The sequence below is a fragment of the Ovis aries genome, chromosome 17 (genome assembly GCF_016772045.2).
Source record: "Ovis aries strain OAR_USU_Benz2616 breed Rambouillet chromosome 17, ARS-UI_Ramb_v3.0, whole genome shotgun sequence".
Taxonomy (NCBI): Eukaryota; Metazoa; Chordata; class Mammalia; order Artiodactyla; family Bovidae; genus Ovis; species Ovis aries.
In genome coordinates this window covers 31106107-31132545 of record NC_056070.1, presented here as the reverse complement: position 1 = coordinate 31132545, position 26439 = coordinate 31106107, and positions in this window count along the sequence as shown.

Below are 26439 nucleotides of genomic sequence, written 5' to 3'. Positions count from 1 at the left end.
GTGCAGTGGTGGTTCAAGAAGTTTTGCAAAGGAGATGAGAGCCTTGAAGATGAGATGCACAGTGGCCAGCCACTGGAAGTTTACAGTGACCAACTGAGAAAATCATCAAACCTGATCCTCTTCCAACTACATGACAAGTTGCCCAAGAATTCAATGTCAACCATTCTACAGCTGTTTGGCATTTGAAGCAAACTGGACAGGTAAAAAAGCTCAATAAGTGGGTTCCTCATGAGCTGACTGCAATAAAAAAAAAAAATCTTCATTCAGAAGTGTTGTCTTCTCTTGTTGTATGCAACAACAAACCATTTCTCAATTGGATGTGATGTGAGACCAAATGGATTTTATACAACAACCAGCAATGACCAGCTCAGGGGCTGGACCAAGAAGCAGCTCCAAAGCACTTCCCAAAGCCAAACTTACCCCCAAAATGGTCATGGTCACTGTTTGTTGATCTGCTGCGAGTCTGATCCACCACAGCTTTCTGAACCCCAGTAAAACCATCACATCTGAGAAGTATGCTCAGCAAATCAATGGGATGCACTCAGAAGTGAAACATCTGCAGCCAGCACTGGTCAACAGAAAGAGACCAATTCTGCTTCACAACAACACTCAACTGCACATTGCACAACCAATGTTTCAAACGTTGAAGAAATTGGGCTGCAAGGCTCTGCTCATCTGCCATATTCACCTGACCTCTCACCAATCATCACTTCTTTAAGCATCTCAGTATCTTTTTGCAGGGAAAATGCTTTCACAGCCAGCAGGATGCAGAAAATGCTTTCCAAAAGATAGCCAAACCCTGAAACATGGATTTTTATGCTATAGGAATAAACAAACATTTCTCATTGGCAAAAATGTGTTGATTGCAATGGTTCCTATTTTGATTAATAAAGGTGCATTTGAGCCTAGTTATAATGATTTAAAATTCAGAGTCTAAAACCATAATTACTTTTGCACCAACCCTAACACATCAAGGAGCATGTTATAGACATTTTAAGATAGTTCTCCATACACAATAAGCTCCCTTTTTATATATTGAATATATTCCAAAACATATTTAGTCAATGGACTATTTCTGGGCATGTATAATTTTTCTACATCAATAAAGCTTCAGTGTATAACATTTTATAACAGTCACTTTTAGAGTAGATAAGAATATCGGTAGATTAAATTCCAAAAGATGAAATTACTGAATATATAAATACACGTATCATTTTATTTTTAAAGACAATGAACTCCTATAGCAGTATAATTGGGTTCAAAAATTCAACTATATAAAATATAGTGTTGTGTTTTTACAAGCTAATGAAAACCAGGACTTTTCATTCAAATATTTGGTTAGCAACTATAAACAAAAGCACAATAATGCATTCCCACATAATTGCTTTGTACATGTGGGAAACAGAATAATTACTACAAAAGCATGCACTTATACTTCAATGTCTTTGTCCCACCTGACCAACAGACTTTCATTTCCTATCCTCACCCTATTCCTCATGGAGATGATAAGGTCATTCCATCTACTCCCACTTGAAGACTGAGGCAATGGTCAAAGCACTATATTTCATTCCACATAATGTCCCAGATTTTATAGGGAGTAGGTTACTTTATTGTCAAATTGCCATTTGTTGAACTATATAACTTTCTTCTTCAACCAACCACATCTGAGAATATAGATTTCCCATTCTGCCAACTGACTTTTGACTACATTTTAACACACTTCTAGAACTGCACCAAAGAATTTGATGAATTTATTTGTATCTGAGTATTATGTAAGTGACTTCTAGAGGTACATAATGATTAGCCTTTATTTTAGATCATTTTTGGCCTACAATGCAACTCCCCTCCTTCCCTTTGTAAAGCACTATTTGATGAAGTAACTTTATGACTTTATATCTCACCAGACACAAGAATTTCCAATGAGGACAGCGTATATCTCTGCTCCAATGCAGTTAATCTTAAAGTCCCTCAAGCCTTAGGTGTTAGTGATGGCAAAAACCCCATATTAGGTCATCCAGACCATCCCTTGGCAAGGCTCATTTCTGCAATATTTGATGTTTGCTTTTCTCTGCTTGGTCCAGTCCTATGCACTTACTTCAACATTTTAAAATTTAAAAGGTACACTGGGGAATCCCAAATTTTTCTTCTCAAAGCAAATTAGCAGATTATAAAAACTTGAAAAATATAAGAACTTTCATTTTTGAAATCTTGAGACAAAAATATCCTGTTTTAAGGAAAGAAAAAATCCTTGTTTATATTTCTCCTAGAGACTTTAGTCTAATATGTTTAATTGGTAAAGTTTTTGGTACTAATTATAATACTTGTTACATGTGTTAATTAACATCAGTGTTCTGAGAATTGCTATGGTGAAAAACCATTTGAATGGCCCATGGAGAAAATGGACAATATAGCTAGATAAGAATGATGAGACCGCAGCTATTACACTTAAGGCAGAGCATTACTCTACCTGAAGAGTGGGCACACAACAGCACACAACAGCAGTAACACTCAGAAGGATCACAAACCTACCAGTAAGTGGATGCTATAAAAGAATCAGACTGGATAGAAATTGACTCGGAATCCCTGAAATAGCTGAAAATCCTGACCACCCAGGTTTTACTAATGCTGATATTACCCAAAAGACACATGCAAATTAAGTGGGAATTCAGAGATTCTACATTTATATATGTGGACTTACAACAATAAAAGCTACTTTATTTCTGATTTTAAGTTAATGACCCCACTTAGGAATTTAGGACTAGATATGTGAAAAAACATACATAATACCACTTTAAGATTTCTGCTTCTGACAATGGCCAAATAATATGTTGCACGTTAATCCTCTGTCAAGAGTAACTAGAAACATTGAAAACTATTTTAAATTTGTTTGGAAGTGTTGAACTACTTCTAATGCAGTAGCAATTTAAGGGACCATGATTTTAAGAAAAAGGGGAAAGCTCAAAATGTGAGGTTAACGTTTGGAGCAACACTTAACAGTTTTCATATGCCCTTTGGTGAAAATATATATGCATTTCTCTTAAGTTTATACCTAGGATTAGACTGATGTGTCACAGAATATTTATATTTTCTCTTTGGTAAACAGTGCCAAACTTTTCAAAAATGGTTGTATAAATTTACACTCTCACAAGCAAAGTAAGAAAGCTCTGCTTCCTCTCTGTTCAGCTAATACTTAGCATTTTGAAATTTACATTTATCAAAAGACATCATTCAGAGAAAAATAATGTCAAAACAAAGAATGGGAGAAGATAGTTGCAACGCATATATGACAAAAGAATCACACCCAAAATATATAACAAATTCCTACAAATCAATAAGAAAAAAAAAGATAATAGAAAAATATACAAAAGGCTTTAATAGTCACGTCACAAAACAGACTGTCCAAACTGATATTTTGCTGTGCTTTGATATTAAACTGTGCTCAATTCCATTACCCATCAGAGAAATGCAAATTAAATGCACAGCAAAATACTTTTACACACCTATCAGAATAATTAATATTATAAAATTGTAAAATTACCAAGCTTTTATCAAAATAGCAAGTATATCTTCAAAATGGGGATATATACATATATATACATATATAGATATTCTATAATCCAGTAAATATATATGTGTATATATACATATATGAGTATATACACATATATATGTATATAATCTTATAAGTATTATATGTGTATGTATATACACATATATAAAAATAGATATTCTGCAATCCATTATTTTGCTGGCCAAATATGGGACATTATTAAGCATCAGAAAAGAATGCAGATAATAATTGATCATAACATATATTTAAAAATCCACAAATCTGTTAAATGACAGAAAGTGAAGAATGACTTTAATCAAAGGTCATACTGGGGAACAGAACACAACCCCAGTGTATCACCTTACAGATTACTTAATAAGTTTTAAAGCTCAAAGAGCTGGTAGGTACTATTGATACTTTAACCAGGTAATCAAACTGAGGATTACCAAAAAAGTAGAATAAACTATGTTTGATGTGATAGGACAGAAAATACCGAGCATCACATATGAAAATCTTTATAAAACTTTCTAATCTGAATAATAGGATACAATTCATCATGTTCAAATTATAAGACATTTTATTAAAAATCTAACTTTTTAAATGAGAAGTTCATGAAAGACATAAAAAAGTGGATCACTGTTTCAAACTAAAGGAAACTAGGGACATGAAAAATAAATACAGTGCATCGATACTATTTCAGATAGGACATTCTTGGGAAAGTTGCAGAAATGGACTATACTATGGCCTATATTGCAAACATTATGATTGAATCAGTAATAAATATTGAATTAATATTTTTGGTTATAACAATGCTGGAGTTATGTAGGAGAATGTGCTTGTTCTCTGGATATGGAGTCTGAAATGTCTGGAGTGAAATGTCATGATATCTGGCAATTACTTTTTAAAATGCTTTAGCAAGAAGAAAAAAAGCATAAATAGATAGACAGATTGATAGACAAATATGGATCAGTAAACAAAGAAAGCAAATGTGGCAAAATGTTAAAAATATATCAGCTTAGCTTAAAGATGTTTCATCAAGTAGATCTTTTAAATATTTCTTAGGTCTGAATTTTTTCAAAATGAAAAATGGGGAAAAAATGAGGAAAGAAAAATATTTAGAATAACAACAACAACAAAATAACCCAAAAGGATTTAGTCTCAGAAGATAAAAAATATATATTAAAAGTTCTTTTATTAAAAGGAAAATAAATCATATTTAGAAGCACAGAGATGAAGAAAAGAATGAGAAATAACAAAAGGGTAAATATTTGGTGACTCTAAATGACCACTGACCATGTAAAACAAGATTAGTAATAAGTTGTAAGGACTGAAATATTAGAATACATGATACATAGAATAGAATAGAATACATAATAAATATATAGAATATATTTATTTTTAGATAAATAGAATACATGAAAAGAATGGAACGATAGGCAGGAGGTGAAAATGGATTTCAAGGATTAAAAAGTCCATTCATTGTCCCAGAAAGTGTTAACATCCTTAATTTATATATATTAAGGATATTTCTGGTCTGCCCCCTGGTAACCACAGAAAGAATATCTAGAGAATGCAATGTTAAACTAAATAAAGAGAATGAATTTAATTTAAAAAAAAACACACAATCCAAAAAGAATGGGGAGAAAGAGAGAAAAAAATTATATAGATCAGATGGGACAAATAGAAAAAAAATAATCGTACAGTAGGTTTAAATACAAATATTTTAAATGTAAACAGACCTGGTAGTCCAAATAAATGTTCATGATTGCCTGTCTGGATAACATCAGTGTTAGGAAATACAATATGGAAAGCCAGAGTTTAATTTATAGATTTTACTCATAGTTCTTAGAACACCAAAGAGATAGGATGATCAGAAGAGAGAGTAATCATGCGGCATTTAATATTTTTTAAGATAGATTTTGTAATGACATTTTTACAGTTTTATAACTTTCTCAAATAATGAATATGCCTGCTTATATGTCATAGTTGCAATGAAAAACATAAAGACAATTTATTTGAATCCTTTCTTGGGGGGAAATTTGGAAAGGGTACACATTCCTTTGTAGAAAGTCTGAGGTCTTCAGAAGAAATCTAGTGAGTTCTTTTCTTTAAATATGAAACAAACAATAAGCTTCACTTGAAATGCTCAATAATTTTCATGCCTTTAGATTCACAACATTCTAGTTGTATGTAAATAATACAAAAATAGTAAAGTTGAACTGCTGCTGCTGCTGCTAAGTCGCTTCAGTCGTGTCCGACTCTGTGCGACCCCATAGACTGCAGCCCACCCGGCTCCACCATCCCTGGGATTCTTCAGGCAAAAACACTGAAGTGGGTTGCCATTCCCTTATCCAATGCATGAAAGTGAAAAGTGAAAGTGAAGTCGCTCAGTCATGTCTGACCCTCAGCTGACCCCATGGACTGCAGCCTTCCAGGCTCCTCCATCCATGGGATTCTCCAGGCAAGAGTACTGGAGTGGGGTGCCATTGCCTTCTCCGAAAGTTGAACTGAATATCCCTTAACAATATACTTAGTTCTTTTATTTATTTTTTTAATATAAATTTATTTAAGTGGAGGTTAATTACTTAACAATATTGTATTGGTTTTTCCATACATCACCATGTATCTGCCACAGGTATACACGTGTTCCCCATCCTGAACCCCCCTCCCTCCTCCCTCCCCGTACCATCCCTCTGGGTCATCCCAGTGCACCAGCCCCAAGCATCCAGTATCATGCATTGAACCTGGGCTGGCAACTCATTTCATATATGATATTATACATGTTTCAATGCCATTCTCCCAAATCATCCCACCCTCTCCCTCTCCCACAGAGTCCAAAAGAAATATCATACATAAGAAACGAATCACCAGTCTAGGTTCGATGCAGGATACAGGATGCTTGGGGCTGGTGCACTGGGATGACCCAGAGAGATGGTATGGGGAGGGAGGTGGGTGGGGGGTTCAGGATTGGGAACACATGTACACCAGTGGTGGATTCATGTTGATGTATGGCAAAACCAATACAGTATTGTAAAGTAAAATAAAGTAAAATTTTTTAAAAAAGGTGAATTACACACATGAAGTCACAGTCAATCATCTATACTTTATATTTAACACTAGAAAAAAAAATAGTTTCAATTATAACAAATTTTCCTCTATTAAAAATGTAATAATATTCCAGATGGATTGCTTTAAATTACGTTATTTAAATAAAATATTAGTATTTTTCACTTCAACATTCAAGTATAGAAAATTCTACCTTGTTAATCCAACACCAAGCAAACAAAACAAACCTCAGGTAGTAAGTCTTTTTCTTTACTCAGTAGCATCTTTAACCAAAAGTTACATTTTCCTCTTCATTACCTTGTTGCAATTTAGTATAAGTTTTATGAGTACCACTAATCTAGAAGATTGCTCTTAGAATAGAAATAATACAATGTGGAATGAAATTGCTATGACCACATTCCTGTTTTTTGCTGTTAAAGATATATGTAAAATTAACTTTCAAAACTATTGTGAGAAACTGTGATCTTTGGGCTATATAATGAAAATTATTTTATTTTATGTATCATAAAGCTTTCCATGTTATGATAAAATTCATGTTATAAACTTTCTCTTTTATTTCAAACCATTATTCTTATAAATTTTTAAACTTTCCATTTAAATCACGATAGATAAGTCAACAGGAATTAAAATATATGTTTTTGGTCTTGTTTTCGAATTAGGCCAACTATGACCCACTCAGGCACATAAGGGCCTACAATAAGTAAAAGTAAAATGTTTCCTTATAATAATGATAATAAAAATAATAGGGAGTTTTACATAACATTAGACAATTTTAAATGTTTCTCATTATTTTATTTGGTTCACACCATACCCTTGTGATTTAGAAGAAAAAAAAAAAGATAATTCTTACCATTTTATAGATAAAGAAATAAAGCTCTAAGAAGTTTAATAAACCCAGTTGGATGGTTACTGATAGATTAACTAGAAATACAGCACATAGTTTATTATCTAACATACACTATGTACCTTCAGAGCCCAAGTCCCCCTATACATTGTTTGGAAATCTTTATTATAGCCTCTGTGTTTTGTTGTTGCTATTACTGATAGTGACGGTGATGATAATGGTGCAGTGTGGAGTGAGTGAGCACACAGGCATACAAGGGAGAGAAAAAGGGGACTAGAAGTTAGATTGGGATGATAAAAACAAAGATGAATTAAAGAAAGAATTTCAGGGCTTCCCTGCTTGTCTAGTGTTTAATACTCCATTCTCCCATTGCTGAGGGCCTGGGTTTGAACCCTGGTCAGGGAACTAGATCCCACCTGCCACAACTAAATATCACAGGTACCACAACTAAGACCAGCCACAGTCAAGTTAAAAATAAATAAACAGAAATAAAATAAAACTAAAAGGATGACTTCAAAAAAAAAAAAAAAAAGAATTTCAGAAGAGAAGAAACCCAATTATTACATCTGAGAATAGCAAGGTCTCCTTGAAGATATACATTCTTTTTAAATGGAAATCTAATAAAATTAGAAGGAAAACCACTTATGATTTTGCTAATGGTCCTCTTTTGTTGAATTATGAAAAAACATTTGAAAAAACAAAATTTTCCTGCCAATAAAATATTTTTTCATGTAATCACTTACTATTAATGAGGAAGATACAACCAAGAATTTTAACATTTTAAGTGGAATATTAGGATGGGTCTTTGAGGTAGATATGAAAATATGAAAAGCTGTTACAGCAATTTTACATCAAATAAAAATAAAGTTAAGGAACATGTTATACAATGTTAGAGTAACAATATACAAATGATGTTAGACTCTTAATTTCATTTTTCCTCCATGCTCCTTCAAAATTAATTGGATCTCCCCCTTAGAAATTTCAAGGTGATGCCTAAAAATTCACTTTGGTCTGTCACAGGTAACATATATTTTTGTTGCTTTTTAGTTGCTAGTAATGTCTGACTCTCTTGAGACCCCATGGACTATAGTCTGCCAGGCTCCTCTGTCCATGAGATTTCCCAGGTAAGAATACTGGAGTGAGCTGACGTTTCCTTCTCCAGGGGACCTTTCTGATACCGGGATCAAACCTGCATCTCCTGCATTGCAGGTGGATTCTTTACCCCTGAGCCACCAGGGAACAGACATTGGGAAGTATGTTTCTGTATGTGAATTTATATATGATTATTCAACATCTTTGTTACTTTTATTACTTTTTTAACTCAAAATGTGCTAATTCCAACTTTCCACATCTCATTTTCTTAATTCCTAGTATTCTTCTTTCAACCCCTTAGTCTTTCCCTTTATAAATAACATTTAGATATGCCTCAGTTCCTTCCATATCATAAATGGAAACTTATGCTCTCATTCATTATATTTCATAAGGTTTGTCTCCAAATAACTCTCTATTCTTCTACCATTTCCTTTGTATTTCTAAGCCTGAGTTTCCTTTCTTGCTAATTATTTCCAAAGCGAAGGACTCCTATAAATGAGATTATAACATGTAAATGGACTGTGGAAGTGGTGAAACAAAACTGAAAGGAGATGAGGGAGTACTGCAGAGCTTAGTAGGAGCAACACATGATTACTGGGCTTGGGGAAGGAGGAAATGAAGGAGTAAGGGAAAACAGGACAGCATATTAAGCATTACCAATCTGTAGCTCCCTTACTTTGAATGGTATCATAAACTGATTTGGCTATGTGTCCAATTCAGGAAGAGTCTTGGCTAGAGAGAGAAAAATCACTGTATGACCAATTGCTGTGAAGAAGGAAAAGAGTAAAGAGGTGAAGAGACTACAGAGAATGTGACCTCTGTTTCAGGCTGAAAGGAGAGATAGCAGCTTCACAGAAGTCTTTAAAACTCCACATTCAGTGTGCCAGAAAAGCCAGGAAAGTGATCACAGAAGTAAATACTGCAATCAAAACTTTCTCACACTGAAACCTAGTTCTAAGAATTGCAAGCGAAGTTAACAGGTATTGTACAATCAATATTACTTTGAATGGCATATGCATTTTTAATTAATATAAATTATATGGCTAAACATGCTTTAAAGTTTAGAATGGCATTAGAATGTGTATTATCATATGTGAAACAGATTGCCAGTCCAGGTTCGATGCATAAGACAGGGTGCTTGGGGCTGGTGTACTGGGATGACCCAGAGGGGTGGGATGTGGAGGGAGGTGGGAAGGGGATTCAGGATGGGGAACACATGTATACCCATGGTGGATTCAAGTCAATGTATGGCAAAACCAATACAATATTGTAAAGTAATTAGCCTCCAATTAAAATAAATAAATTTATATTTAAAACATAAAAAATAAAATATGAATAAAAAGGAATACAGCATTTCCATAAAACACATATTTAAAAACATTTTTGAACTAAGGGTGCAATGGTTAGCTTCCAGGATCTCATTTCTTATACAGTATGTTAAATATAAAAATAGATCAGGAAATTAAACTACTGACAGTTTTTCAGATAATTCTATATGAAAACAAAATGCTGAAACCAAGTCTGGGATACATTTATATATTAAAATACTGTTTTTCATACAATATATTTCATTCCCTAACATAATAATAATGTAAGTAAATACCCTCATGGCCCAGATGGGAAAATTGAGACACACAGCAGGCCTGGGATTCATTTCAATCCCTAAGAAAGGCAATGTCAAAGAATGTTCAAACTATGCACAATTGCACTCATCTCACACACTAGCAAATTAATGCTCAAATCTCTCCAAGACAGGCTTCAGCAGTATGTGAACCATGAACTTCCAGATGTTCTAACTGGATTTAGAAAAGGCAGAGGAACCAGAGATCAAATTGTCAACATCCGCTGGATCATTGAAATAGCAAGAGAATTACAGAAAAACATCTGCTTTATTGATTATGCCAAAGCCTTTGACTATATAGATCAAAACAAACTTTGGGAAAGTCTTCAAGAGATGGGGATACCAGACCACCTTGCCTGCCTCCTGGGAAATCTGTATGCAGGTCAAGAAGCAACAGTTAGAACTGGACATGGAACAACAGACTGGTCCAAATTGGGAAAGAAGTACATCAAGGCTGTATATTGTCATCCTGACTGTTAAACTAATACGCAGAGTACTTCATGAGAAACACTGGTCTGGAAGAAGCACAAGCTGGAATCAAGATTGCCAGGAGAAATATCAATAACCTCAGCTATGCAGATGACACCACCCTTATGGCAGAAAGTGAAGACGAACTAAAGAGCCTCTTGATGAAAACTAAAGAGGGGAGTGAAAAAGCTGGCTTAAAATTCAACATTGAAAAATCAAAGATCATGGCATCTGGTCCCATCACTTCATGGCAAATAGACGGGGAAATAATGGAAACAGTGAGAGACTTTATTTTTGGGGCTCCAAAATCACTGAAGATGGTGATTGGAGCCATGAAATTAAAAGATGCTTGCTCCTTGGAAGAAAAGCTACGACCAATCTAGTGAAAGTCAAGTCTCTCAGTCGTGTCCAGACTCTTTGCAACCCTGTGGACTGTAGCCTACCAGGCTCTTCCATCCATGGGATTTTCCAGGCAAGAATACTGGAGTGGGTTGCCATTTCCTTCTCCAGGATATCTTCCTGACTCAGGGATTGAACTCCGGTCTCCCGCATTGTAGGCAGACGCTTTACCATCTGAGCCACCAGGGAAGTACACAGCACATTAAAAGCAGATACATTACGTCACCAACAAGGTCCGTCTAGTCAAAGCTAAGGTTTTTCCAGTAGTCATGTTTGGATGTGAGAGTCGGATTACAAAGAAAGCTGAGCACCGAAGAATTGATGCTTTTGAACTATGGTGTTGGATAAGACTCTTGAGAGTCCCTTGGGCAGAAAGGAGATCAAATCAGTCAGTCCTACAGGAAATCAGAATATTCATTGGGAGGACTGATGCTGAAGCTGGAACTCAATACTTTGGCTACTTGATTCGAAGAACTGACTCATTTGAGAAGACCCTGAGGAAAGATCGAAGGTGGGAGAAGGGGATGACAGAGGATGAGATTGTTGGATGGCATCACCCATTTGATGGACATGAATTTGAGCATGCTCCAGGAGTTGGTGATGGACAAAGAAGCCTGGTATGCTGCAGTCCATGGGGTCACAAAGAGTTGGATATGACTTACTGACTGAACTGAACTGATATAAATCTTAGTTATACAGATATTCCTTTCAATTCAATTTACCAATATACTTTCAGTATCCTTAATATAACATTTCATTTCCATGATAATCTCAAAAAACAATTTAGGAGTCTCATAGCATTCCCAATTATCTCTATGAAATTGCCCCAATTCTGTTCCACATGGGTCAATGAAGTTACACCAAGAAAATACTATGGAGACTACTGATATGTTTGGTCTCTGTTGTATTGATTCTTATTGTTAAATTGTATTGATGCCAGAACCAAGTTCAATAATCTATGATTATAGCTTTTTATTATAAATTTTTACTATAATATGAATACTGCCAATGTCTGTAATCAATCTATTGACACTCTTGAGTTTTGGATTTTTTTTCCTTTGGTTAGTTGTTTTTGAGAATTTTTTCATTGGGAGGATTTTTAATATAGTTAAATCTAAGTAATTGTCTATTACTATTTTGCTTTGTTTCCTTCTCAATGTTCCTCTTAAAGGACATAAAATAAATGTATTGATTATTTAAAGTTTAAAACATAATTGTTTCTTATAATCATTGATTTCAAAGATTTTGAAATTAACATTATCAAGCCCTACATTAACAAGGAGAGGAATATCCATCACAGATATAAGAAACAGTAGAATGGTAACTAATCAAAGTAGAAAAAGTGAACAATATATATTTCATCATTTGGTAAACATCACAGGAGTACTTGTTATACATAAGAGTGATTAATGGAAGGTAAAACCAGTGGGTAAAAGTTTATGAGGTATACGCTATTAGAAAATACTGGAATATCACTTCACAAAATATTAGTCAAATACCAAAAAGAAAATAGTGAATGTATATTGAAGAAAAGGAATGGGCATTGACTAGATTAGGTAATGAAAGTTAACATCACAAGTAGTGGGACCAATGACGTCATGTGTCACATGATGGGGTGCACTGAGAAGAGCCTTGCATCATTTCTGTGGCATTCCTGCCAAGAAAGCACGGCCTGAGTCTGTGACATGAAAGACAAGGCAAGATTTAGGGATGAATCTAAGAAAACTGATGAGATCTGATAACTAGGTGCCACACATAGTTTTAGACAGAATCCTGGAAAGAAAGGAAAAAGAGACACTGCTGGGACAATTGGTAAAATATGAATGCTATCATTATATCAGTGCTTATTTCTTAGTTGGGAAACTTTATGAAGGCAATATAGGGAAATTTTACTTGGGGGGGAAAGAGAGAATAAATGCAGTAGTGTATTAGTTTGAGACTCTAGAACATAGTATTGCTTTGGCAGGGGGATTTTTTGTATTTTGGAATATTTTGTACTTAGAACTCAGAAGTTTTCTGTACCATCTGGCAAACTGCATGCATATTTTAAGCTATTTCAAAACATAGATAAAAAGAAGCATATTAAAAACAATAAAAAATAATGAAAATTTCAATTCATTCTGTCCTGTGACACACAATAAGATTATACCATTATTGATCTGGATACTTGGCAAATAGACTATCTTTAAACTTTGTTTCATATTTTTATCTTCCCCATGTAGAAGAAAAGGATGTAATTATTTGCCACATACGTAACACTCTTCAGCATTTGGCTCCAAAACATACTGATTAGCTGGAAGGTCCACTGGAATTTAAGGAAGATTCAGGTCATTTCTCCCAAGATAGAACTCAGTAAAATGAGGCTGACTGAAGCTCAGTAGCTGAGTTCATTTGTTTATCAAATATTGGCTGACTGATGCCTGACCTCTTGGAACTAGCTGAGTCCCCTGGCTGACTGGTTGGCTGAACTCCTGGTCTCTCTCCCCTCAACCCGCCCCAGCAACTCCTGTTTCTGCCTTTGCTCGTTTTGCTGGTTGGCTGCCCTCCCTAAGGCTACAGAGACGTTGCCAAAAGATTGAGAGTACTGGTAATGATAATAAAATTGACTCAATACAGGCAGAGACCTCAGACAAAAACAAGAAAATCCCAAGTAGAAAAGCATTACTGGACACTGAAATGTCTAGCAGTAGTAAATCATCTTGATTATTTAAATTAGTTGACCTTCTTCCAATTTCTATGAAGTAGGAGAGCAGTGGCATAATTTCATATATAAATCTTTTTGGGCCAATGACTTTATTGCTTTAAATCTAGGAGTAAATTAACAAAATAGAGTAGAATAGAGAGGTAAGAAAAGATTCAAAATGTAATAAGTAGTTTGTAGGTCTAGACACTATGCTAGACTTCTGAAATGGTCTTAACCTTAGATCTCCGTTATACAGTGAGGGGACTAAAGGCTGTAAGAAAAGAATCCAAATTGTACCCTGGGTGTGACAGACTGCATACAGACATATAACTTGACAAACTGAACTCTCTTGAAAAAATCTATTTATGATACAGTTCATATTGGACCAATGTGTTCCTACCAATTCCAATCAACCCTAACCACATTTACCTTCCAAGCTGAATGAACAATTAAAAATAGCTTCTACTGCATCTACTTCATGAGATTCTCAATATCATATACAATCCTTCAGTTATTCAACATTGTATGACTATCCTAATATGTTTGTGATGGGAGGAGAATCAAGGCATTCCACATCATTACTGCACTAATACCCTGCCTAAACAGGCATTTCACATTTTCTCTGACTTAAATATTTATGTAGTTGCTTATCTGCTGGAAGTACAGGTTACTGTGATTAAAAAAAAAAGTGTGTAATTGATCATTCTTTCCTAATGACACATGCATTTTAACAAGTTTATTGAAAAACTCAAAAATGCTGCCGTCCTTATAAGCACTGCAATCAATCTAAGCACTTAGGTTCATATGAATAGCAAGGGACATTCTTTTCAGACAGGGAGCCGCCTTGAATCAAAATATGTCAGCCATAACAGCTACTTTCACGGAAAAACAATCCAAAACTTTTTTGGCAAACTGGCTCATCAAGGATGACAAAGAGAAAGCCTTCTGAAATAGACTACAAGAGTCAGGAAACTCCTTTGAAGAGTCAGAAATTAATATGTTAAGATTATAACAAATCTGTACTATATCTCCATTAAAATTATTCACCCTTTTGTAAAACTAAACACTCAAAAATGTGTGTCATAGTTACCTAGTGCTCCTCCTCACCTAACACACACTTGCCACCAGTTAAGTTCACACTCCACATTGAGAAGAGGAGCTTTCTACAGCAAGAGTTAAAATAATTAGGAAATAATCACATTATCTAAGGGACATCCTTTCTGCTTCTGCATAAAGTTTTCCTTTTTCACCAATTTTTGCTCAGAAGGCCATAATACTTGAGTATACATGTGTGTTATGTGTGCATATGTTTCTCTCCCAGTAGTGAATTTGACTTGATCCAACCAATTTCCCCAGACAATTCCATTTTTCAACAGAATATTTGTCAGCCCAAGAGAAAGCTAAATAATTCAGTTTATGTTATGAAGCAGAAAAAAAAAATCTGTATCCATCAGTATGAGGGTGTTCTAAGTACTAAATGTCCTGAGAATGAAGAATGGTTTACTTCTCCAATTTTGTAGAAAATTTGCCTTTTGTTATTATTCATAAACACTGGATAAAGTAATTGCTGTATTAATCAATCAATAGGTCTGAGTGGAAGTCTAATCCAAATCACAGAAAATAGATCAGCTGAAATAGCAAGTTCAGAAAATTAAAACTGCAGCTTTGAGTACTGCCTATGTATATGACTGTACCATACAGCTATTTTCAACAACCAGTTGTAAAAACTATTAGCATAAGGAACTGAGCCAGGAGAAATAAAGTGATATTATTATATAGTCCAAGAAGTTAAAAGATACAACATTCCACATAAACCATTTCCCAGTGTCTTAATTGTTGGAAAACAAATGTCATTCTTAAGTTAGCACAGTGTTCCTAAAGTTATCAGTCAACATTAGTCAATGTAAATCCCTGTGTGTGTTCATTCAGTGGTGTCTGACTCAGCAACCTCATGGACTGTAGCGTGCCAGGCCCCTCTGTCCATGGGATTTTCCAGGCCAGAATACCATGGTGGGTTGCCATTCTCTTCTCTAAAGGATCTTCCTAACCCAGGGATCGAACCTGGGTCTCCCAAATTGCAGGCAGATTCATTACTCTCTGAGCCACCAGGGAAGCCCCTATAGTCATTCTCAAAAAGGATACTGAGTATTTTGGACAGTTAATACTTAAAACTGAACAGTGTGGCCAGCTAATGGGAATAACTTGTGAGAAGAATAGAAGACCCCTTTCTATCCTGTCTAAGAAAACTCTAGTACAGAACTATTTAAATCAATTACAGCTGTGATATGAGTACAGGCAGATATGGGTAAAATTATCCAAGTCACATTGTATTATAAAAATGCTATATGAGATCTATAGTGGGTCATCACTCTAAAATTTCTCTAATAATTTATAGAAACAGTAATGAGTAGACTATCTATAGAAATGTTTTGCTCTCGATGGAAATGGGGAAGAGATGTCTGTTTGAAAGATTATTAGAAATACCTGACTGTAACCAAATCAGTTTGCAAAAGGTCTCGGTAAAGATGAAAGAAAGAACACAGTGGCAGGAGCAACATGTTCACTGAAGCAAGAAAGATTTTACTCCAAAAAGAGAAATAAAAAGTCAATGGCTGTCAGTAATTACTAAATCGATTTTTTAAACTGAGCTCAATGTTAGTCATATGATGTTTGATATAGTCTATCTACATTACTTTGATTTCCAAACTTAATGTTATTCAATGTTCAGCTATTTTGTGGAATACTATGAAAGGGAAATATGTGTTAGATACTCTTATGTCATTTCTTGATTTCACATCTGATTTGCTAGTATTGTTTTGATTATATTATTCGAAGAGAATCAAAAGCCTGAGGCATTCTCTTTTTTTTTTTTTTTTAATTAGTGAAACACTTGGTAAGTCCAGTGAAGTTTCTTATGATGTTGCTTACTTTAGCCAAGATATTTATTGGAAAGAGAAACTTGGATGTCCATGATCAAAATATATGGAATGACACCAGTGAAAGGCAGAAAAGTACAACAGTATAAGTCCTATTTCAAGTACAAAGTACAGTTTAACCTAGTTTCTGGCAACATAGGATACATGATCAATTTATTTTAGAAAGAAATGTATTTCATTATTGAAATTCTGTGGTTTAAGTGAGTCCAGAAACTTGTAAGATGTTCTTCACAGCTCATTTCCTCTACTTATCAGTCAGGCAAGTTTTCACCAAGTTGACGGGCAAGTAGCTGATTAAAACTTAAGACATATAAGATATGTATATAGTCACAGGTTTGCAATGCTAAGGATAAAAACATTTAGTTCTATAAGACTTTAATAATGGCAAAAAAGCCTTCCTGGATTTATGAGCCCCTAACTGAAGCACTTTATAGAAAATGAACACCTTATAAGAAAGAGGGGTTTGGTTTTTGTCAGCAGAAAAATAAAAGAACAAAATATATTCACTTAGCAGTCTGGAGTTCAATATAAACTTAGACACTGAGAGTACTATCTTGGGTCACAAAAGGAATTTTAGGAGCTTCATAAAAGAGGTTCAGGTACAGCAGAGTGTATCTGAATGTGAAGAGAATTACAAGTATTGTGGGACAGTAGGTGGTATTCCAGAAATATGAATCAAGTGGCCAAAAATGTATTTTAATATTTTAATAGCCCTAGGATTTGTAATAAATTTTTGTAAGGTAAGAAGGTCTTTCAAAATATATCTATGAAAATTTGCTCTTTAAAAATCAGTCACTGTAATATAATATTGAATGGCTGTGCACTATAAGTGGTAGAGTTTGAAATGAATCGATTATATTTTGTGACATTTGGGGAAGATACTTTCAGTTATTAGCAGTGTAAAATGTTGCCTACTCTGTCTCTCATTATCACATTTCATCAAAAATACAAAATGGAGATTTCTATTAATGTCACAATCAAAATAACAATTTTTAGAATCTCTTTAGAATGTAAATACCAAAATTAAACAGTTTGAGGTATAAAGAGTTAATATTTCTATGTGAAAATAAAATTATCTCAACATTCGAAAAGAAATCTTTTGGAGAATTTCTATAACATTACTCATAGAGGAAAGATGCAATCTTTTGTGATCCACTGAAATTTCTCTTACTTATTACTCATACATAAAATAAGAATTAAAAGAGTATTTCATAGTCATAAAAATACTTTGTAAATGCAAACCAATGTGAAAAGTAACTGTTATTTTTAAAAATTATATTTTCAAGTCATTTTCAGTTTTAAAAACATGTATTTAATCTACCTAAGCTAAAACTCCTAATATTTATTTAGTTAAAAATTTAAATAAATATTCAAGTTCTAACACGTGAATTAACTCAAAATCAATATATGCATACTTAATATTGATGTATAAATTAACATCTAGCCACAACTGCTTGATTTCAAAGACCTTAAAAGCTATATCTATTTATAAAACCATGAAACAAGATTTTTTGGTATGGGTTTACACTGTTCCTAGTGAAAATAAAACTAATAAAATATCAATAAGTAGAGATTATGAACATGATGGCAATACCATCACAAAATAGTATTCTTATATAAAGCTTTATAAAAGTACCAAAAACGTTATCTTGCTTTCTTTCTAATGAAAATGACAGCTCTTTTTCCTATTTATAGAGTTTTTCTGGTCATCTATACTCTTTTCCCCTAATAAAACTTATTTTGATTTTACTTTGTAGGACTTAGAAAGTCTATGAAAAGCAACAAATGCAAGTCAGTTAAACTGAGATAGATAAACCTAGAGTCTGTTATATATGAAGTCAGAAAGAGAAAAACAAATTTTCTATTATTAATGAATATATATGGAAGATAGAAAAATGGTACTGATGAAGTTATTTTTTATTTTTTTTTTCATTTAAAGTAACCTTTTCTTTTCTTTTTTTCTTTTAACATTTATTTTTTAATTTATTTATTTTAATTGGAGATTAATTACTTTACAATATTGTATTGGTTTTGCCATACAGCAACATGAATCCGCCACAGGTATACATGTGTTCCCCATCCTGAACCCCCCTGCCTCCTCCCTCCCTGTACCATCTCTCTGGGTTGTCTTATACTAACGCATATATATGGAATTTAGAAAGATGGTAACGATAACCCTGTATGCAAGACAGCAAAAGAAGCACAGATTTACAGAACAGTCTTTTGGACTCTGTGGGAAAGGGCAAGGGTGGGATGATTTGGGAGAATGGCATTGAAACTTGTATATATCATATATGAAATGAATTGCCAGTCCAGGTTCGATGCATGATACTGGAAGTTATTTTTTTTTATTTTAAATTTATTTTCACTGGAGGCTAATTACTGAAGGAAATGGCAACCCACTCCAGTATTCTTGCCTGGAGAATCCCATGGACAGAGGAGCCTGAGCAGGCTACAGTCCATGGGGTCGCAAAGAGTCGGACACGACTGACTTCACTTCATTGGTGCTGCCACACATCAACATGAATCCACCATGGGCATACACATGTTCCCCATCCCGAAGTTACTTTTAGGGCAGGAATAGGAACGCAGACATAGAGAAAAGACTGTGGACACACTGGGGAAAGAGAGTGGGAGAACTGAAAAAGTAGCACTGAGATATATACTCTGCCATGTGTAAAACAGAGAGCTAGAGGGAAGCGGCTATAATACAGGGAGCCCAGCCTGGCACTCTCTGATACCCTAGAGGGGTGATGGGTTGGTTGGGGGTGCGGGACAGTAGCAAGAGGGAGGGGATATATGTATCTTTGTGACTGATTCATGTTGTTTTATGGCAGAAACCAACACAACATTGTAAACTAATTATCTTTCATTTTAGAAAAAAAAATTTAAATAGTGTTACTTGGGGAAACAAGCCTTTAATTTTAATAATACAGTAACTATATTGTTATCTCAGCATGTATTTGTCCATTGGAATATCTTTGAAGCAGTAAAATGGGGTGCTATTGCCTTTTTCTAAAGACAGGTATGCTAGAAATACACATGCTGAACAGTGAATTCTTTATTTTTTCTTTAAAATTAGTAGCCAACTGATTACTTTCTCTAGTGAACTGAAAGCTACCTGACTTATGGCTCCAATTATGGCCAGTTTTAAATAAACAATTTATTGACGACACGGAATATCTAGAGCTGAATCAGTGGAAGCCACTACATGGATCAGTGTGTGGAGATATGTACTTCTTTTCAGTTTTGTTTGATTTCTCATTAAGTTAATGAGATTCTAACAATTCCACGACTCAGACTTGATAATTACATAGCATAACAGAGTTTTGTTTTGCTTTGTTTTGTTTTATGACCTTAGTAGTCATAACTATTGAAATTTATAAAATCACAATTCATGTCTTCATAGGATAAAGTAAGAACACAGAGTCTCAAGAAAATGTACTTGCTGTCACAGCTTAGATCAACTTAGAAAGCAATGGTGAACATGGTTCTATGCAGGTGTCATTCAAGCGATTTGAAAACAGAATTAGCCACTGCATCCTAAGCACCTTTCATTCATTCATTCACTTATTCATTCTGTCCTTTATGTTTACAACAGTGGATATAGGTAACTGTCTCTGCCATCCAGGCACTTACAGTCTAATAAGCAAATGGATGTTAAAGAAATAATGCTGCAGATAAGTATACCATTGCAATTGTAAGCAAGACTGTAGGGAAAAACATTGGCTGCTATGAAAGAATCTAGACAGGGAAGCTAAACAACATGCTTATTCTTCTTCAGCTAATGATTCAAGTCCCTCCTAGCTCAGTCAGTAAAGAATCTGCCTACAATTCAGGAGACTTGGGTTCAATTCTTGGGTCGGGAATATCCCCTGGAGCCAAATGGCAACCCACTCCAGTATTCTTGCCTGGAGAATCCCGTGGACAGAGGAACCTGGTGGACTACAGTTCAAGGGGTCGCAAGAGCCAGACACGACTGACTTTCACTGCTGCTCATTAATAATTCAAGGAAGGCCACCCTAAGGAAACAGCATTTAAGTGAGGCTATGACAGAGAAGTAGAAGGTAATCAGATAACAGCAGAGGATGAAGAACTTCACTGAAAGAGTAACTTAAGAAAAAGCCCTGCAGCTTAAGGAGGCAGCAATTGTTAAGCAACCTCAGCAAGATGAGCGGTCTACTCACACTGGGTACTGTAGGCTGGCAGTAAAGCAGAAAAATTAACTTAGAAAGAGAAGAAGAAATAAGGAGGGAGCATTAAATTTTGCACAATCCTGTAGGACCTGTTAGAGATTTTGAGTCAAAAGTTACTACTGCCAGATTTTCAGAGGGGATGAAGATATGTACATTTGAAATAAATCATTCTGTTTCTTCTGTAGAGAATGGATTATAGACAGAGATCGTGAAGCAGAAGAGAGACTAATTAGTAAGCTCTGTGGTACTTAGGCTATAAGTCATAATGGCTGAGACTAACAAGGTCAGCAGAAAGAAGGAATTTGGAGACACATTATATGTACAGACTTGTTAGGATTTGCTAACATAATAGACATGAGGACAAAGAGGAAATGGGAGCCAAGACCAAATCCATACCAGAATAAAGGAAGTTGTCTATTAAAATAGGAGGCAGTGAAGGAGAAGCATATCTGAGGCAGAAACTTAACACTGATTTTTGACATGCTCAGATTGAGACTGCAATGGGTTGAATGTTTGTATCTCCCCAGAATTCATATGTTGACATCCTAATCCCCAGTGTGATGCTATTAGGAAGTGGGACATTTGGGAGATAATTAGGTGCATGAAGGTAGAGCGCTTTTGTATGAGACTAGTGCCCTCAATCCATCTGCAATGTGGGAGACCTGGGTTCGATCCCTAGGTTGGGAAGACCCCCTGGAGGAGGGCATGGCAACCCACTCCAGTATTCTTGCCTGGAGAATCCCCATGGACAGAGGAGCCTGTCAGGCGTCCATCGGGTTGCAAAGAGTTGGACATGACTGAGTGACTAAGCACAGCACACTCACAATACAGTGCCCTCAAAAAGGGACCCCAGAGAGCTCTCTCAGCCCTTCAGCCAAGTGAGAATACAAGAAGACAGTAGTCTGCAATACAGAAAAGGATCTTGTAAGTGACTCTTACAAGAATATGAGTAATGATGGAGAGAAAACACAGCATGATTTAGCTAATAAAGAAGCTGCATTGTGAGCAATAATCTCCTTAGGGTGAGGATGATTTGATTGAGGAAGGAGCTAGCAAGGAGATGGACAAGAGTTCAAAAATACAGGGAACAGAAGAGGGAGGGTCACTGTTAGAGAAAAGTCCTGAAGACATATTCAAAGTCAAGGTTGAGAAACCAACTTGTGAAAGAGAAAGGAACCATCTTCCTCTGCATCAGAAAGGAACAAAGAATGAGAAACTGGAGGTCTTAGAGTGAGTTCACATCCAGTGAAAATTGTTTCCTTCTTCTGAAACAAGAATATTTGATGTAGGAATGTAGTCATAAAAGGGCTCCTGTTGGGAATAAGTGGGATTTTTAACAGACGGTATAGGAAATGCAAAGTAAAATAACCATCAATCATCACTGAGGGAAAAAAACGGGCTGGAAACTTATATTAAAGATCAGTCAAACCAATCTGGTTACCTCTTTCCAATATTCTCAAGCGAAAGTGAAAGTTGCATAGTCGTGTCTGACTCTTTGCAATCCCATGGACTGTAGCCCACCAGGCTTCGCTGTACTTGGAATTCTCCAGACAAGAGTACTGGAGTGGACTGCCATTTCCTTCTCCAACCAATATTCTCTATGTTCTCCATAAAATCTCTGAAAGATACAATGTTGTTTGATTTGATTATTTCAATGTTTATTCAAGGTTTTATGTTCACTTTTATAGGTTAAGATTTTTCAAGACTTATTTCTCATTTTTAGAGCACATTTAGATTCACAGCATACTGAGTAGAAGGTACAGCGATTTCCCCCTATTATATTCCCTTCCTTTCCATAAGCACTGCCTTCACCATCAAAACATGTTCACACTAAGGGGGATTCATGCCATTATAAATGTGCTCAAGTGCACATAATGTACATCAAGAGCAAAACAATAAAAACTGGAGACTGGGTGATAATGATATGTCAGTGTAAGTACATTAATTGTAAAAAAAGGTTCCAGCTTTTTAAAGATAAATTATTTCTAAAGCACTCTCTCTTTGACATATCATAGGAATATGCCTCTACCCCTTCACCCCGTCCTAGACCACCTGAACCAGAAGCCTCCGGTCAGAGAGCCTGAGAAATACCAGATGCATCTTTGATCAGATAATCGTGAGAAAAGCATTTTATCCCAACAGGATTTTGTAAAAGAGATCCAAACTTTGTTGCAACATATCTTAAAATGTCTAGGAAGGCCAGAATCATAAGACTGAAAATGTTTCCTGTGGTAATAAATTCTCAATTACAATCAAAGTATAAAGGGAAAATTCAATATACCATAACAGTCATTTCTACAGGCAGCCTATGAAGGTTTTTTTTTATTTTTATTTTTTTAGCAAATAGTAGACAGAGTTCAGTCCTACAGTCTTCACTCTAGACTTCCTTCTTCTTTACATTGGGCTCTGGCACAAATTCACAGCAGTTTTACCCTGTGGTCAGGTATGTGCTGTACTCATAGCAATTGCTTTATGCTAAGTGAGATTAGTCAGACAAAGAAAAGAACAGTGTGATATCACTTGTGGAATTGGAAAAAGCCCAATCTGTAAAAACAGTAAAATGGTGGTTATCAGGGCTGGGGGGTGAGGGGATAGGACCAATTTTAAGGGTACAAACTTGCAAGGAAGTCCCAGAGATGCAAAGCACAGTACAGTCAATACAGATGATAATATCATTTTATACATCAAACTAACAGACTAGTTCATAATTATTAAAACCACTAAAAAGAAATGATTATTATGTGATGTGAAAGTGAAAGTCGCTCAGTCATGGATTTCTCTAGGCCATAATACTGGAGTGGGCAGCCTTTTCCTTCTCCAGATCTTCCCAACCCAGGAATCACACTCAGGTTTCTTGCATTGCAGGTGGATTCTTTACCAGCTGACCTACCTGGGAAGCCCAAGAACACTGGAATGTATAGCCTAACCCTTCTCCAGTGGATCTTCCTGACCCACGAAACAAATCAGGGTCTCCTGCATAATAGGTAGATTCTTTACCAGCTGAGTTACCAGCAAAGCCCATGTGATGTGAAAGAGCTGCTAATTATCACTCTAATGTCAATCCTATTATAACATTTAAATGTGTCCAACTAACATGCAGTACACCTTAGATTTATACAATGTTATTTGTCAAATATATTTCAGTAAAGTGTTTTTAATGTTGGGAAGCACATTTATAAACATAATAAGTATGGATGTAAGTAAACCAAAGATTTTTAAATATTCTTTTTTTTAAATTTCACTTTATTTTACTTTACAATACTGTATTGGTTTTGCCATACCTCAGCATGAATCCGCCATGGGTGTACATGAGTTTCCAATCCTGAACCCCCTTCCCACCTCCCTCCCCATACCATCTCTCTGGGTCATCCCAGTGCACCAGCCCCAAGCATCCTGTATCCTGCATCAAACCTAGCTATAAGGCTTCTGAAATTCCACTTTTTATATATCTGGACTTTGGAAAACCTAAAACATGGACATATATATATGTATATATATATATATGTATATATATACACATACACTTTCTCACATGGTAAAGTGGAATTCACATCCCTACTTCTAGTCTATGATGTTTTTATGGCATTTTTTTCAGCTGTCATGCAATTTATCAATGAAAATCATTAGCATCAGGATTTTTCAGTATGATTTCAAGTTATTAACATACATAAACCTAACTGTGGAACCCATCTACACAAAACCCTTCACCACACTTCAGAATTCTAAAAGATTCTACTTTAAAATGAACAATACAAAATGGAGAGGAAAATACCTAGAAAGTACAAATAGGAAAAAATAAGCAGTGTGGCTTTGAAGATTTTATTTCATTGAATCCCTTCAAATTCTGAATTTCCATGAAAATGGCTGTATTTTTAAATACTGTTAATGTAAAATATGCAAATAAAACTGTCCATAGTCCACATTGCACTATTTGAAATATTAATTAATACTTAGAAAGCCAATGGTTGGGAAAGGAGGACTACAAAGCAATTCAAAGGAAGAAGTGTCAAAAATGAATTTCATAGAGAAATGGATACTTGGAGTTCATAGTTCCTTTCTCTGAAAGCCATGTTCTCTAGTACCAGGGCACAATTATAACATATGAGACCTTCCACTCTTTGGGAATAGTGTGGAAAGGAGTGAGAGTCCATTATTCCATCTGTAAGGCATAATTTAAATCCAATATTTCCTCATATTTCCTCTAGTTACTTTAAAACAGGCATAATAAATCAGGCCTTTGGCCATCTAGAATACCTTATCTCAAAGGGAAAAAATGAGCTGAGGTTCCAGTTTTCCTCTCTAACATTTACCACTGTTCCTATGAATCAGCACTTCAAATTCTCAAGGGAGTTTGAAAATGTCCTTTTGATCTTATTCTTTAAAAGCAGTGCCATGCAGAGCCATTTGGGAGGATATGTGAAGAAATAATCAAAAATATTGATCCTGTCTTTATTTAATGCTTGGGACTGGTGCACTGGGATGAAAGAGAGGGATGGTATGGGGAGGGAGGCAGGAGGGGGTTCAGGATGGGGAACACATGTACACCTGAGGCAGATTCATGCTGATGTATGGCAAAACCAATACAATATTGTAAAGTAAAAATAAATATAAAATAAAAGATTTTATATACTCTTTGCCAGAATTTTTCTGCATTCATTCTAATTTTTGCACTACACATGAAAGTATCACATCTTGGTTACTGAGGATTTCTTGTCTGTTGGTCTCAGTCTGTTTTGGTATCCCCTTAATATTGTACCCTAAGTTGGTGCCTCACTTGCTCAATCTACTACCAGCTCTCTCTAAAAGGTGTAAGGATGCTACCTGAAAGCAATGTATTCCATTTGGCTTCCATTAGATCACAAGTATCAAATTAAAAATAAGACAATCATATTAATACTATGTCACCTACCTGTGCCCATGGTTCCTATATATTTTGAAAGTTGTCAAAGTCAATAGTGGAGTACATCAAAGTACATATATTTACCTGCCCTATAACATATCCTATCAAAGTGAAATTCAGTATTTTGTAGGAAAACATTCACAGATTCTGATTTATAATCTATGTATAATAAGCACTTGCAGAGTTTGTCTTAAAAACATTTGTATTCTCAGTATTTGATGAAAATCATTGTCATTTCTCAATCTAGTAATCATTTTCATTTGACTGTCATTCATTTGTAATTATCCTTTAGTAAACTATGCCTGGATCTCTGCTCAACTTTTTATTATCATATTGATAATTTTATTAACTGATAAGATTCCTAATTATTATTAATCCTATGTTCATCAATTAAATTTTAATTTTTAATTATGACTATTGGCCACACTAAATTTTAACATTTGTATGTACTCAGATTTATAAATCTTTCTTTCTGTATTGGGTCTTAGAAAATCCTTTCTCTGTTTCAGTGTATAAATATTCACTTCTGTTTTACTCCAGCAGATTTCTAAGTTCAGTTTTTCCATATAAATATTTAACTGATCTGGAATTCAGTTTGGTAAAAGGTGTGAGGTTGTTTCCCATTGGCTCCACCACCATTTATTCAATTATCCATTCTTTCCTCATGAGTTTGAAATGTCATCT